The sequence below is a fragment of the Pongo abelii genome, chromosome 5 (genome assembly GCF_028885655.2).
Source record: "Pongo abelii isolate AG06213 chromosome 5, NHGRI_mPonAbe1-v2.0_pri, whole genome shotgun sequence".
In the NCBI taxonomy this organism is placed as follows: Eukaryota; Metazoa; Chordata; class Mammalia; order Primates; family Hominidae; genus Pongo; species Pongo abelii.
In genome coordinates, this window is record NC_071990.2 from 123,859,049 (window position 1) to 123,874,702 (window position 15,654).

The following is a 15,654-nucleotide window of genomic DNA, read 5'->3' on the forward strand; positions in this document are numbered from 1 at the left end:
TGCGAGTAACTTTAAGGTCGTAAAGAATATGTTTATTAGCCAAATGGAGAATGGGTCTCTTAAAATTTAAATTTGCACAGATTCTTGTCTCTTGCTACATTCAAGAGGGTTTCTGAGATATTCGTAAGTTCTTGCACTATTCAATAGAGTTTTTTCACCTGAGATATTCAGAGTTAAATACAAAAGTCGTATTAATCTTTCTGGAATGTAACACTTGGCCTTGAAATACATTAAAAAAAAATTTACTTTTATTTAACCTGTAGGCTATGTGGAGTGGAATTTGCTCACTTAAGTTATTATATATACAGCATTAATTGGACATGACAGTATATAAATTATAGACTATTTTATTCGTTAGAAAAGTGTTCGACACCAGTCTCGTTTTTCTCTTTGCCAACTATGAAAGAAAATTGAAATGATGACTTTTTCAAATTTCAACCCAAACACAGCTCAAAGCATAGTTTTCTCAATATATACCAGCTATTAGTAGGAGCACCCATTTCTCCAGGCGACTTCCTGTAGCACATGTATAACTTACAATGCCAAAATACAAATTAGTCTAAGTAAGTACATTAGTAAAAAACATTCTGTCTAGCCGAGCGTGGTGGCTCACACCCATTATCTTGCACGTTAGGTGGCTGAGGCGGGCAGATCACCTGAGGTCAGGAGTTCCAGACCAGCCTGGCCAACATGGCGGAAACCTGTCTCTACTAAAAATACAAAAATTAGCAGGGCATGGTGGCACACCTCTGTAATCCCAGCTACTCAGGAGGCTGAGGCTGGAGAATTGCTTGAACCCAGGAGGCAGAGGTTGCAGTGAGCTGAGATCGTGCCACTGCACTCTGGCCTAGGTGATAAGAGCAAAACTCTGTCTCAAAACAAACAAGCAAACAAAAAAGCCATGCTATCTAATAACTCAGTTCTCTGACTTGATTAAGGGCTAGTATGCCATAAAACAAAAAAATTGGAATATTGATTTTTTTGAGACTGTTACTAAGTAGCCATGCTGGAAAAAGTTTTCAGATAAGCTTGGATGGTACTGCCTGTTACATTCTTCTCTTGTGACTGATGTTGCATATTAGCATGTTCAATTCCTTCACTCCTAATGTTTTCTAAACTTGACCTTAAAAAATCTTTTTTTCTTATGAAATTGTATTAATATGCACTGTAAGTGTTCTGTGAAATATAGTTTAAGAAATACTGATGGAGGGAAGGATGGACTTCATAGCCTTCTGGCAGCCCTCCTAGAATATCTTTTTTCATAATTAAACTTTTGATCCATATGTGGCATCAGAGAGCTGAAGGTTATGTTTGTTGTCAAGCATCAGAGCATGAATGCTCTGTGTTGTCAATTAAGGACAAGACATAAACTTTAACATTCAAATAAATGGTATGTAAAATTAATAGTCTCTTAGGGAAATTCAGGAGAAAGACCAAAATATTTGTCAGAATAGACATGCACAGAAATGGGCTGGGAGATCTGTGGAGTACTATAGACAGGCTTAAGGTTTTCCTTAGAAGATAGTCTGGGTTCATTCTCACATATAGGTAAATAAAGAATTCTCCCGGATGAACTATAGTTGTGATTATTGTACCCTGAGAAAAATGTAAAGCAGGATTACAAAACTTATCCTAGTCATAGTAAAAGTTTCAATAATGGATTCACAAAAATCAATATTAACCAATGTAATTTCAGAATGATTTAGGTACAAAATTTAGGTTTATGTAAGTCACTCTCAAATATAGATTTGTCAGTTATCAGTCACTTTGGTTTGTTGTTGTTCTTGTTATTGTTTTGAGATGTAGGCTTGCTCTATTGTCCAGGCTGGAGTTCAGTGACCTGATCTCGGCTCACTGCAACCTCCACCTCCCAAATTCCAGCGATTTTCCTGCAACCGCTGCCTGGAGTGCAGTGACCTGATCTGAGCTCACTGCAACCTCAGCCTCCTGAGGAGCTGGGATTACAGGCACGTGCTAAAACGCCTGGCCCATTCAATTTTTGAGAGAATACTAAAAATAATAATTTTATTTTCAGAAACCACATCTTCAGCATAAAGGAAAATAAATGTCTATAACCCTTCACCACCTCTTGTAATTCCTGTTGAAATCCATAAGGTTATGCTGGGTGCAGTGGCTCACATCTTAGTTCCAACACTCCAGAAACTGAGGCAGGAGGATAGCTTGATCACAGGAGTTAGAGACCAACCTAGGCAACATAGTGAGACTTCATCTCTATAAAAGTAAAAATAGGCCGGATGTGGTGGCTCACGCCTGTAATCCCAGCACTTTGGGAGCCCAAGGTGAGTGGATCACCTGAGGTCAGGAGTTTGAGACCAGCCTGGCCAACATGGTGAAACCCTGTCTCTACTAAAAATACAAAAATTAGCTGGGTGTGGTGGCATACGCCTGTAGTCCCAGCTACTCAAGAGGCTGAGGCAGGAGAATCGCTCGAACCTGGGAGGCGGAGGTTGCAGTGAGCTGAGATCGCGCCACTGCACTCCAGCCTGGGTGACAGAGTGAGTCTCTGTCTCAAAAAAACAAGTAAAAATAAATAGTCAATCCATAAGGATATAGTTTAGTGTCATGTATATCATATTAAAAATTCCCAGTGTAACCTAGAATCAGTGTGTCTCCATCAAGGTTGACTAAAATTAGACTCATCTTTGGTCCCATAATCCTTTCTGCCTTTACACAAATCTCTGTATCAACTTTAATTTTTATCCTAATAAATGATCTATATCTCTGAAATATTTTGAGAGTGGAACAGATTTTAAGGAAAATAATCAGATCATATTTTTCTGGAAATTAGAAATTATACTGCTTAGTTCTCTTGTCCTTAGTACATCAACACTAAATATAATGAGGACTGAAACATCTTGGCCCCCCACAGTAGTTAAAGGATGAATAAAATTTGTGCATAGTTTGTTATATAATCTGAGGAGAGTAAAAATATAAAAAGTATTTTATGGCTTTCATCCTAAATTAATTATATCTTAAATGTAAACATGTTTAAGTATTTCACAGATATTCTGAAAGGATAAGCCAGAAATAGATTAGGACACAGTAACCCATAGGGGTCAGTATAAACTTAGAATTGGAAAAGACCATATTCTGATTAAAGACATGCTTTTATCTGTTAAGACAGACATTGATATTTTTGGAAAATAATTCAAAAACTAAGATATAGTGTCAAATGTATAAAAACTCTCTTCAATTATGGTCTTAATGTTAAAACAGCAAATGAACAATGTTCTTTCCACACAGATTTTCTTATTTTGCTGAAATCTAAGCCTGTAATTCCATAACAAGCAGATATGTTTATACCAGTGAAATAGATGTCTACAAAAATATATTTATTTCAGGCAGAACATACATAAATTCAGGAAAAAGGAAATATTCACTGTGTAAATAATAAAGTGGATAGCAAATTCAAATATGTGTCTAATATTTAATGTACTGTTTTATAATCATTGAGAAGTGAGTGACTTCTTGAAAAAGTGTAAATGGCATTTCTAAAACATTTCACTTTTCAAGGGCAGATGTATTGACCTTGATAAAATATAATGAAATTATATACTGAAGAAATTCTTTACATTCATTCACCCAAAACGTTATTTATTTGTGCTACAGAAAGGAATCAACTAGTTCTATTTGACACTCTCAGATTTTTGAATTCTTATTAAACATGTTATTAAGGCAACGTCTAAATCAGCACCTTCCAATAGAAATGAAATGTGAATCATATTTGTAATTTAAAATTTTTTGTAGATGTATTAAAAGAAACAGATGAAATTAATTTTAAAGATGCATTTAATTGAACTCTATATCCAAAATATTTCAATGACATTAATATAAAAATTATTAATAGAATGTTTTACATTATTTTTCGTACTAAGTCTTCAGAATCTGGTTGTGTTATATAATTAAGAGCACATCTCCATTTGGACCAGCGTATTTCAAATGTCCAGTAGTCCCTGTATTGGACAATGCGGGTCTGTAAGCTGAAGGAGAAAGTCGAGGCAATTACCCAGGTGATACAAGCTAAACAAGCAAGCAATCATATTTTTCTTAGTATAAGTTATTTAGATATTTCAGGTAAAGTGGTTTTAAGCCTGTGCATTTGCTTTAGGTATTGAACCTAAATTGATTTCTTATATAAAAATCAGATATGAGAGATTTGTAAGAAGGATAAATGTTATATTCTGATAATCATTTAGGCTATCAAAGTACTATACTGTATGTATGAAATTTGCCAGATTTGACTTTATTTTCCAGTAATCCATATATTCCATTATGTTATTTTAGCCAATTTATCCTGATTTCTTTTTTATTCACCTGAATTTCTATGGCCTTAGCCGCTTTCTTTCCTCCAGAATTAATTGTAAGAATAGAATGATATCCAGAGGCCCTGACATTTTAAGCGGCCTGATCTCAAGCAACTTCAGACAGTGATTTTTTATTCTTACCCGATTGTCTACACCTCACTCCACTGATTATATTGTCCATTATTGCATATAACACTTTGGCAAATTCATACCTAAAGCTCTTTCTGCTGAGTGATTAAGAACTTTGGGTACTTTTTCCTCACAGTTTTTACCCTGTTGAAGATTTGCTTTAACTTCAAAAGCGATGACAACAAAGTATGGACACCCCTTCAGGACCAACCTGATAAGTCACTGGTAAGGTCTTAATTTCTCCATAAAGCTTCCTAATATTTTCTAGTATTAAGGTCTTCATATCCAGTAACCCGCTTTGCATCACCTGCAGAAATCCTAGGCTTAGCTGTTTGGTAGCATCTGGCTGTATCATTTGTTCTATTTTTCCCAGGCTCTCATCTAGAGTCCTGTTATAGTGAAAGCTGGCTTCCACTAGTTTCCATTATTGCTTATGGGTCTGTCCCTTTTTTCCAGAAAAGTCCTATCTTTTTAAAGATGTAATGTCAGATGAAGCTTATGAACCAACCACAGGCCATTTTTTTAATCGACATCTCCTGAAGGAAATTTTCTGCCTTAGCTGGCCTGACTTAGTTGTATTTTGTGGCAGAATCCAGTCTTTCTAGGAATCATCCAGTTTTTAAAATCATCTCTGAGAGCAGAATTCTTTCTACCTATTTTCTCTGCCATGGAGAAAGCATTCCCAGCATCATTTATGCAAATGCTATGCACATTTCCACTTCCCAGCGATACTCATCCAGCAGTTTAGATGCCATGGGAGAGTACTCCATAGTTCAATTCTATAGTATGCTTTGATACGGGCATGGCTGGACACTGCACATTGTTCAGCAATTCCAAATGGTAGTCTTTAGTAAGAGAAAAAACATAATTAGAGTCACTTAACATATTATGTGGCGGCAGAGCGTGGGGGAGTATGCTTTAAGAAGTAGCTTTTACATACAAATGGAGTCCAAAATAGTGAACTTTTCCCATTGGATCTTTATATGAATACAACCATGGATTAAATGCCAATAGGAGAAAGTGTTTTAGAGACATGCTTAAAATCTGGAGAAAGAAAACAAAAAACAAAAAACAAAAAAAACTCCTGCAGCTAGCTCAGTGTCTGCCCAAACAGCCACCCAGTTTTGTGTTTGAAACCCAGGGCCCTGGTGGTGTAGGCACCGGAGGGAATCTCCTGGTCAGTGGGTTGTGAAGACCGTGGGAAAAGCATAGTATCTGGTCTGGAATGCACCATTCTTCACGGCACAGTCCCTCACGGCTTCCCTTGGCTAGCGGAGGGACTTCCTTGACCCCTTGCACTTCCCGGGTGAGGTGATGCCCCACCCTGCTTCTGCTTGCCCTTCGTGGCTGCACCCACTGTCTAACCAGTCCCGATGAGATGAGCTGGGTACCTTAGTTGGAAATGGAGAAATCACCCACCTTCTGCATTGAACTTGCTGAATGCTGCAGAGAGCTGTTCCTATTGGGCCATCTTGACTAATTGCAAGAATATTTTTAAGAGCCTTTCCAGGGCTTCTTGCTTTCTCTAGGCAGACTCTCAGAAGCTCTGTCCCAGACACATTAAAGCAGTAATCAGCAACTTAATGTCTTAATCCTGCCCTGAGAAAGGTACTTCATACTTTATAGAGTTTTGAGGCACTAAGAATCAACAAAGGGGAAAAAAGTTCCTTATCCTAATTGAGTGGCCTAGGAAACAACATGTAGTATTATAACTATGTGTTTTAATTCTGTCAATTAGAAGTCAAAATTTTCTTTTTAGTCAGATCAGTTCTACAGTTCTACAGTCAAAATTTTCTTTTTAGTCAGATCAGTTCTACAGTTTTGATAAATATCACAAAACAGAAATGAGAGTACAATGCATTTACTCATGAGTGCTTAGACATCACAAGTCTCATTATTTTCTTTACCCTCTTTCCTAGCTGTTAATATAATGCTAAGATTAAGTTGACACATTGACTAGACCGTGACCTCTCTTTGCCCTCTGCTTTATTTAAAGATTTTCCTCTGGCGAGCAGTTATATATCAGGCACTCCCCAAACCCAACATCACAGACACTCAAAATTGCCGTGAATATTCTACTAGCAATCTCAAAAGTTTTAAGTTCTTTTGTATATAGATAGACTTGACACATTCTCTCAAAGCATGTACTGTTTCTTGCTTTTCACTGTCTACAATGCCAGTGCCAGTATTGACTGTAAGAGCTTCCCATGGCATGAATAAACAGTGAAAAGGTCCAACAGAGCTTAAAGGTATATAGAAAAAATAATAAAAAGTTAAAAAAAAGATTAAAGAAAACAATGAGTATATTTATAGAAATAAGTGAAGTTAGTTCTATTTGATTTGTACTGGCAACCATAGTCAATTTTTTTTTTTTCTTGAGATGGAGTCTTGCTCTCTCACCCAGGCTGGAGTGCAGTGGCGCGATCTCGGCTAACCGCAAGCTCCGCCTCACAGCTTCACGCCATTCTCCTGCCTCAGCCTCCCGAGTAGCTGGGACTACAGGCGCCCGCCACCACGCCCGTCTAGTTTTTTGTATTTTTAGTAGAGACGGGGTTTCACCATGTTAGCCGGGATGGTCTCGATCTCCTGACCTCATGATCCACCTGCCTCAGCCTCCCAAAGTGCTGGGATTACAGGCTTGAGCCACCACGCGTGGCCCATAGTCAAATTTTTTAATAAAAATGCTAACCTACACTTAGTATATCCAATAACGAATGCACTATTTTGATTTTCAATTCTGATTTTATGCATATTTGAGTAATCAATGCATACATATGTAATATTTTAATGTTAGTAATAATAAAGAACAACTACAAATTATTTAAATGAAGCTTCAGGTACTTTTTTCTATGCAAGTTATTTACTTAATCCAAAGGGAATAAATTTTTTGAAAATGTAGTAATAGTGATCCTAGAAAAATGTCATGTTCTATATATATGCCTAGAGTATTTACTCCATTTCTATCTCTTCCCTTTGATCCAGTTTGATGGCTATGCCTGCCTTATATTTCAAAGAATTTTTTTTCAAACAATTTTTAGTGGGTTGTGGTGTTCATCTCCGTTTCTTACTGTACAAATACTTTTCTGTTAAATTTAAAGGTTACTCTCTAAAGCTTAGTAGGTGTGCTTTCATTTTCACAGTGATAACTAAAATCCACATCATTACTAATCATAGACATGCATATGTGTTGATTATAAAGTGATATTGTACATACCACAAAATCAGAGATACAAAAATAATCTTATGGTGTTCTTTTTGAAAAACTTAATGTAGAAATATCATAAAATGAAGTTAAATTGAGTAAATCTTAAGACATCACTTAGTCAAGCTCCTTGCATCAAATCAAGCCCATGATTATATAAGTGTACAGAAAAGCCCACAAAAAATTAAAAAGAAAGCTTTTCAGTGGAAAACCTGACAGACACCTTATCCAAAAGATCAAAGTTTTAACATCACCAGTAATAGAACAAATAGGTTTCATGTGTCTTCTGATGTAATGCACTGAGGAGTGAGCACTATCACTCCTGAGGCATTTTTGCCAAAAACATATAAACGGGAATAAATCGTGAAGAAATATCAGACAAACCCAAATTAAGGGACATTATGCAACATAAATGGCCTGTACTCTTCAAAATGTCTAGGTCATGAAAGAAAAGGACTAAGAAACTGCCCAGATTAAAGGAAAACAGAGACTTGACAACTAAATGCCACATGTAGTCATGGATTAGATACTGGAGCAGAAATAACAATAATAATAAATACTGTTACTGCTGTAAAGAACATTATTGAGACAATTAGCAAAATTTGAATGGGGTTTGTGAATTACAAAGCAGTATCATATCAAAACTGATTTTCTGTTTTTGATTGTTATAATGTGGTTATGTAGAAAAGTATTATATTTTTGGAAATGTACATTGTAGTATATGGGAGTAAAAAGGATCATGTTGGAAATTTATTCTCAAACGGTTTACAAAACAGTGTGTGTGTGTGTGTGTGTGTGTGTGTACATACACACACATTGTGTAAAGTAAACAAGATAAAATTTGAATATTTGGTGAATAGAGGTGAAAGATATTTAGAAAATTTTTGTACAGTGTTTGCAACTTTTCTGAAGTCAGAAATTAGTTCAAATTTTTTTAAAATATTGCTTTGGCTTCCTATTTTACCTGTAGTTAACTGTGTCAAAAATATACTAATTATGTTATCAACACCCAGGGTTTTTGTAATCTCACAATATTGAAATCAAGAGACATCACAGAACACAGCAGCAAAGGTAAGTTTTTTTTTTTTTTTTTTTGAGACGGCGTCTCGCTGTCGCCCAGGCTGGAATGCAGTGGCGTGATCTCGGCTCACTGCGGGCTCCGCCCCCCGGGGTTCACGCCATTCTCCTGCCTCAGCCTCCCGAGTAGCTGGGACTACAGGCGCCCGCCACCTCGCCCGGCTAATTTTTTGTATTTTTAGTAGAGACGGGGTTTCACCGTGTTAGCCAGGATGGTCTCGATCTCTTGACCTCGTGATCCGCCCGCCTCGGCCACCCAAAGTGCTGGGATTACAGGCGTGAGGCACCGCGCCCGGCCAGCAAAGGTAAGTTTAATTTTATTCCAGCTTATGCACAAGGGAGCTAGCACTGAGAAAGGAAAAAGTTGGCTGTTCCCTGAGGGTAGTGTGTGGGTTAATTTAATAGGCTCTTTTCATAGGGAAAGATTATATTAGGGCATATATAGGACAGCTTTTTCTAGTGCTTGCACAGTAGCTCAACATGCTTCTCCATACATTGCATGTAGCATTAGCATTTAAAATCTCCACCCTTGTGTGTGAATTTTAGCATTAAAATGAAGAAGAGGTAACTGTAGGTTGGATTTTTTTTTTTTTTTTTTGAGACGGAGTCTTGCTCTGTCACCCAGGCTGGAGTGCAGTGGTGCAATCTCAGCTCACTGCAACCTCCGCCTCCCGGGTTCAAGTGATTCTCCTGCCTCACCCTCCTGAGTAGCTGGGATTATAGGCATGCGCCACCACACCCGGCTAATTTTTGTATTTTTATTAGAGATGGGGTTTCACCAAGTTGGTCAGGCTGGTCTCGAACTCCTGACCTCGTGATCTGCCTGCCTCAGTCTCCCAGTGTGCTGGGATTACAGGTGTGAGCCACTGTGCCCGGCCACTTTAGGTTGGATTTTAAGTCCAACTGCACGTGCAAGGCTCTGGGGAAATCCCTACCCCCCTGAAATAGGAGCTTGCTGTTAAGTTTCTTGGGTCTCTTGTCACTGATTGGCTGAAAGTTAAATAAGCTAGTGTTTGAGTGAGGGGCTTTATCGTTTCCTTTAGACCATCTTAAAATAGGGACTCAACCAGCCTGCTTGTCTTAATCATATCAATTTATTTAAAATTTTCATAATAAACCAGAACGCGGAGACTATTTTTTTAAAAGAATTATTTGTTTACATTTTTACATTTTTAGTAAGTTATCTCTTTTTCTGGTGTAGCTTCCTCATTTTTAAATTTAAACCAGACAAAAAGTTTCAGTATACAGCATAAAGAACATTTGATGAAAATCTGATGGAAGTAATTTAAACAACTATAAATACATTAATTTATATCAATTTTTGATTATGGGAGAGTAATAATCCTTCATTACAAGTTGAAACATCCCCTGAATACATTAGAATGAATGCTACTGAAAACAGAAATGATTTTTGCAATTATCTGCCACATATCATAATGCCTCAGACAAATTTAGTGTATGCATATAGAAGATGAAAAATTCTTTCCTAATATACTCCTAGGTTTTCTGGTTAGAGTCCTCTAAATTAAATCGACAAAAGGCAGAAAAATGAGGGAAAAAAAAAAACCCAAAAGTTTATTAACATATGCATTGTGCATGTAACATATATCCAGAGATGAGTAACTCAAAGGTTTGGTTAGAACTTGGACTTATATAGGATTTCAGCAAAGAAACAATTTTTAGAAAAATGGCAAGAGTCTCTAGGAGTGGCAGATTGTGGGAAGGCAAATATATGGGAAACTAGGTAAATAAAGGCTAGTTTGCAAAGTTTGTTATATACAGTCCTCTGATTCTGTCTGCAGGCTGTAAGGGTCTAAAGCTGTCTCTGGTAATTAAGTTTTGTCCTTCCTTGTAGAAAGCGGGGAACAACTTTGTAAATTTATGTCTTGCTTTTAGACGACAGAAGAACAGAGAGCTTTTCTTGTATCTTTTTCTTCTCAATTGCCTTCAGCTCAAAGTAATCCTTGTGCCAAAGTGGAAAAGTTTGCTGTGGCATATTCTGCCACCCTACCATAGCTAGGATAGAATACATCTGTACGTGAAGGTCTTTGAGGGCAGAGGCCAGATTAATTTGTAGAGTTTTAACTGCCATCACCTAACCTAGTGCTTGACATGGAGAAGGGGCTTGGTAAACAATTGAATGAATTAATGCATTTGCTTGTGCCTTCCATATTTTCCACACAACACTCTTGCAGTAAATAAAGAAAAAAAAAGAAAAAAGAAAAAAAAAACACTTTTGCAGTAAATATACTCATATACTTTTAAATACTATTCTAAGGTCAAAAACGCCTTTATCAAGTATCTAAAAGCTAATGTGAAGAAAATTACATGAACACCAACCAAACTGTATAAAATAATTTCATATGCTTGGTTTATGTACTTGTTTTGAAAAGTGGGATTTTGCCTTAGAAATCAGAGGCCACTTTACATCTTAACTGAGAATCATTTTCATCAACTCTTGGAACAAGGACAATTGCAAGGAATAAATATGACTTAATTTTTGGAAGATGTATTCTGTGAAGAACTGTTATAGTAAGAGGAATTATTTATTCTTATAAAAAGAAGAATCCTGAAATAAAAAGGGGCAGTCCCAAAGTGAAGGAATCATTTTCAGTAGGTTTGCTATTTTCCTTATCAGATATTCACAGCACTCATTACTTTTTTAAGACTTTGACAAATACTGCCATAAATAAAATTATTTAATATTGTTTAATCCAATGTTTCTTAAATGTGTATGATCTCAAACCCTGAAACAAAACAACATATCACATCCCATGGATCATCATTTAGGAAAACACTATTAAAATGTTAAGACAAACTAAATATAGTCTGAGAAGGACTCCATACGTCTATATTTGAGTCCTTGTGGATGAACTGCAGCCTAACTTAATAGGTAGACAAGATTGAAAACCTAACTTAGGAGTATGCGCCAGAAACAATAGATGAGTCTTGGCCAATCCTAGCAGCAGAAGTTCAACCACTCATACACTGCCTAGTGTTCAAATTGTGTTCAAATAAGGCAAATGCTGAGCTGTAATCAATCTAGTTGTTTCTGTACCTCACTTCCAATTTCTGTACTTCACTTCCCTTTTTTTGGCCTATAAATCTTCTTCCACCATGTGGCTGCTCTAGAGTCTCTGAATCTGCTGTGATTCTGGAGGCTGCCTGGTTTGTGAATCGTGCCTTGCTCAATTAAACTCCTTTAAATTTAATTCAGGTGAAGTTTTTCTTTTAACAAAAATATTCTTTTTTTTTTTTTCCTGGAATGTGGTAGCTAGGTGGTCTGTATTTTTACTGAGAATAAAATGAGACAAAATGGAAAAACTCAATTAATCTATTACATGAGATATAAATAAGAGGCCTAAGTATTTATACATTGAAATAATTTCTCAAAGGAAAATTAGAATCTCACTGAAAATAGAAGAGCTAGTCATCTATAAAGTATTTATTTTGAAGGTTTAGGTTAAAATATTAGAACAAACTAATGTATCAAAGTGGCATCATTCTTTAGGTAAAAGATGCATCAGTGGTAAAAACATTAAATTTTCTGGGATAATTAGGCCTCAGGATAGCATCAGTCATGTGTTACTGGAATACAGAAATCAGGATCTAAGGGAAGCACACATGGTAAACAAAAATCACATTTAATAACAAAGGAAAGTGGTTAACACATTTCCAATTCAAAACTAGAAGAGAGTAGAATCTAGTAAGGATGGCTAGTTTAACAGCAGAGCCATCAAAGGCAGTGTTAAAGCGGAAGATGAAGTTTGGGCTAATGACTTGAAGGATGGTGGCAGAAATCATTAGCAGTCGAGTGCCTGAGGATTGAATGTTGCATCTGTTGAAGTCTTTATCATGAATTAGCAATGACTGTGCTTTGGTAGCATGGTTGGATTCACTGTAACTTTTGGATTATTGCTGTATATCTTGCCTTTTGTCTTTTTGCATGGAAGTAATTGTCACCAAAAATTGTCTCTCTTCTATTTTTTTGTCCCAAATTTACAACATATGTCTCTTCTTAGGAGAAATTTCTGGTGCCAGTTGATTGTTTCTTTCTAGAAATAACGTATTCATAGACACATACACAAATGTGGCTAATTCATCACAAAATATACCCATGTAACCTCCACATTACCCCCTGACTCTAAAATAAAAATAAAAACAAATGTAGCTGATAAATTGAATAGCCAAACTTAAAAATAAACTTTTTTTCTTTTAAATCCATCACTGTCTCTATTAAACTTGTGAGCCAGCTTCTTTCTGCAGAAATTGAAAAAGTCTTGAGTCCAGTTTCATCATTTCTGGTTGTTTCAGATAATAAAAAGTCCTCCAATCATTTTATTCCCCCTAAACCAGTCTCAATTCAATTATTGTTATCTTTCTTTCAGAGTAATAAGTATGGCATTTAAAAATATTATGCAATTATTTGTTCTCTTGTTTTGGCTTCTTTTTTGAGGATTCCAACCATAGTTGCTTGATCCACCCTCATCTTCTATATTTATTATTTCATGTTTAATGCATTTTATTTCTGTTATATATTTTCATTTATAAGTTTCATCCTCTATGTTCCAATAGTATCTAACTTCCATTATGTTCCTTCTAATTTCATTTCTCATATCAGTTTTTTGTGTGTATGATTTTTTTTCTTTATTTCTTGTTTCTTTCTAGTTTTTCTACTAATGTTATGTATCTCCTTTTATTGTCTTACCATTTCTTCCTCAAGTTCTAACATTTCTGCTTTACGGTATTCTAGTTAGAGCGAATTTTATTAATACATTTTTAATTTTATGGCAGAGTATTTGATCACAGTTTTAATCTGCACCATGACATTTTTCATGTAATTTTACTTTTGCTTTTTAAAAGTACTGTGTTTTAAAACATCTTAGTTGAAATAACTCTAGATTTGCAGAAAAGTTATAATAGTATGAAGAATTTCATCTACTCTTTATCCCAGTCCCCCAAATGTTAACCTTTTGCCACACTTGCTGTCTCTCTATCTATCTATCTATGTAACTACTATTTTCTGAATCAATTAAAAATAAGTTGTAGACATGATGCTGTATTTCAGGTAACTACATAAATATGTATTTCTTCAAACGTAAAAGCATTTTACTGCATAACCACAATGTACCAAAATCAGAAAATTAATAGGTAAAATGCTTCTTTCTATACATTGAGCATCTCACATTTTGCCAATTGTCCCAGTGATATATTTTATAACAAAAAATAAATAGTTTATCTGGTCCAGGGTCCAATAGAGGATTATGTGTTGCCTTTAGTTGTCATGTCTCTTGATTATCTGGCAATCCAGAACCCATATTCAGTCTTTTCTTTCATGACCTTCTTATTTTTTTGAAGAATGAAAGTTAGTTAAATTGTATCATACCTCTTATGTTTGGATTCATCTGATATTTCTTTGTGATTAGATTCAGCTTGTTACGTTCTGAATATTCATGTTTGTGTTCACCCCCCAAAATTCATACATTGAAACCTAATCACCAGTGTGATGGTATTAGAAGGTGGGGCCTTTTGGGAGGTGATGAGGTTGTTAGGGGAGAGCCTTCATGATTGGGATTTATGCTCTTATAAAAGAGACTCCAGAGAGCTAACTAGCTCTTCTACCATGTGAAGACACAGCAAGAAGGTGCCGTTTTATTGTGTTTTGAGACAGGCCCAACTGTAGCATCAGCTGACTCCATGGGGAAGCTCTGGATGACCCTTTAGTCTTGACTGGAAGCAGACCCTCACCAGACACCAACTCTATTAACACTTTGATCATAGACTTCCCAACCTCCAGAAATGTGAGAAACAAATTTCTGTTGTTTATACACTACCCAATTTAAGGTTTTTGGTTATAGCAGCCTGAATGAACTAAGTCACAGCTTAGGGATTCAGGACAGGGATATGAGAGAAGCTATGCTGTGTTCTTCTCATTGTATTAATACTGCATCAGTAAACATATGGTGATGATTTGTCCCATTACTGATGATAACACATTTATCACTCGTTTAAAGTGATATCTTCCAGGTTTCTCAATTGTAAAGTTTCTGTTTCTCTCTTTAGTAAGTATTTTGGAGGGATATGTTTTTAGACTGTAAATATCTTGTTCCTCAGTAATTATTTACCTATTCATTTCAGCATCCATCCAAGGTTCTTATCTCAATATGTTCTTATTATGGCTACCAAATTGTAATTTTCTCATTTCATCATTCTTTCTACATTTAATTTGCATTTGGCTAGAAGTAATAGCTTTTTCTTTCATATATATATATTCATATATATACACACACACGCACGTATGTACACACACAAACACACATCTCCTTATAGATTTCTGTTTATTTAATGAGTTTATAGTCTACTGTTATAATTATTTATCTTGTTGCTCTATTTGCTACGTATTTGGCAAACGGGGAAACCCCCCACCTAGAAGCTGAATCCTGTCTTTTAGTTTTTCCCTTCATATTCTTTTGTTTGAGCTCTTCTTTTCTGGCACAAGATCTTCCAGGGTCTCACTGTGTTGCCCAGGCTGGAGTACAGTGGTGCCATCATGGTTCACTGCAGCCACTCCGTCCCTGGGCTCAGGTGATTCTCCTGCCTCAGCTTCCAGAGTAGTTGGGACAGCAGGCATACCATTATGGCCAACTAATTTTAGTATTTTTTTTTTTGTAGAAATGGGGTTTTGCCATGTTGCCCAGGCTGTTCTCAAACCAGTTTATATTATTCTTTCATTTCTCCAAGGAGCTCTTGTTCTACATTACAGAAGAATGATACTTAGAAACCAACATTGGAGCACTACGTCTGCTCACTGCTTCTGGGATTAATCGCTTCTAGGCTTTCCCACCAGGCAGAGGTAGAAAATGTCTGTCACTCACATACACAAACATTTGTATCTACTTCTGTATCTATCTGTCTATCTGT

The 15,654-nt window shown here is 36.1% G+C and overlaps 1 protein-coding gene across 1 annotated transcript in view; it reads left to right on the forward strand.

The window, feature by feature from the left end:
* The first annotated feature begins 7,320 nt into the window (after positions 1-7,320).
* The window catches only part of PKIB (cAMP-dependent protein kinase inhibitor beta), a 236,566-nt gene continuing 228,232 nt past the window's right edge, over positions 7,321-15,654 (forward strand). Inside the window, exons 1-2 of the mRNA XM_063724971.1 lie at positions 7,321-8,727; positions 8,916-9,038. The gene's annotated coding sequence lies outside the window, so the exon portion shown is untranslated. The remainder of the gene's footprint in view (positions 8,728-8,915; positions 9,039-15,654) is intronic.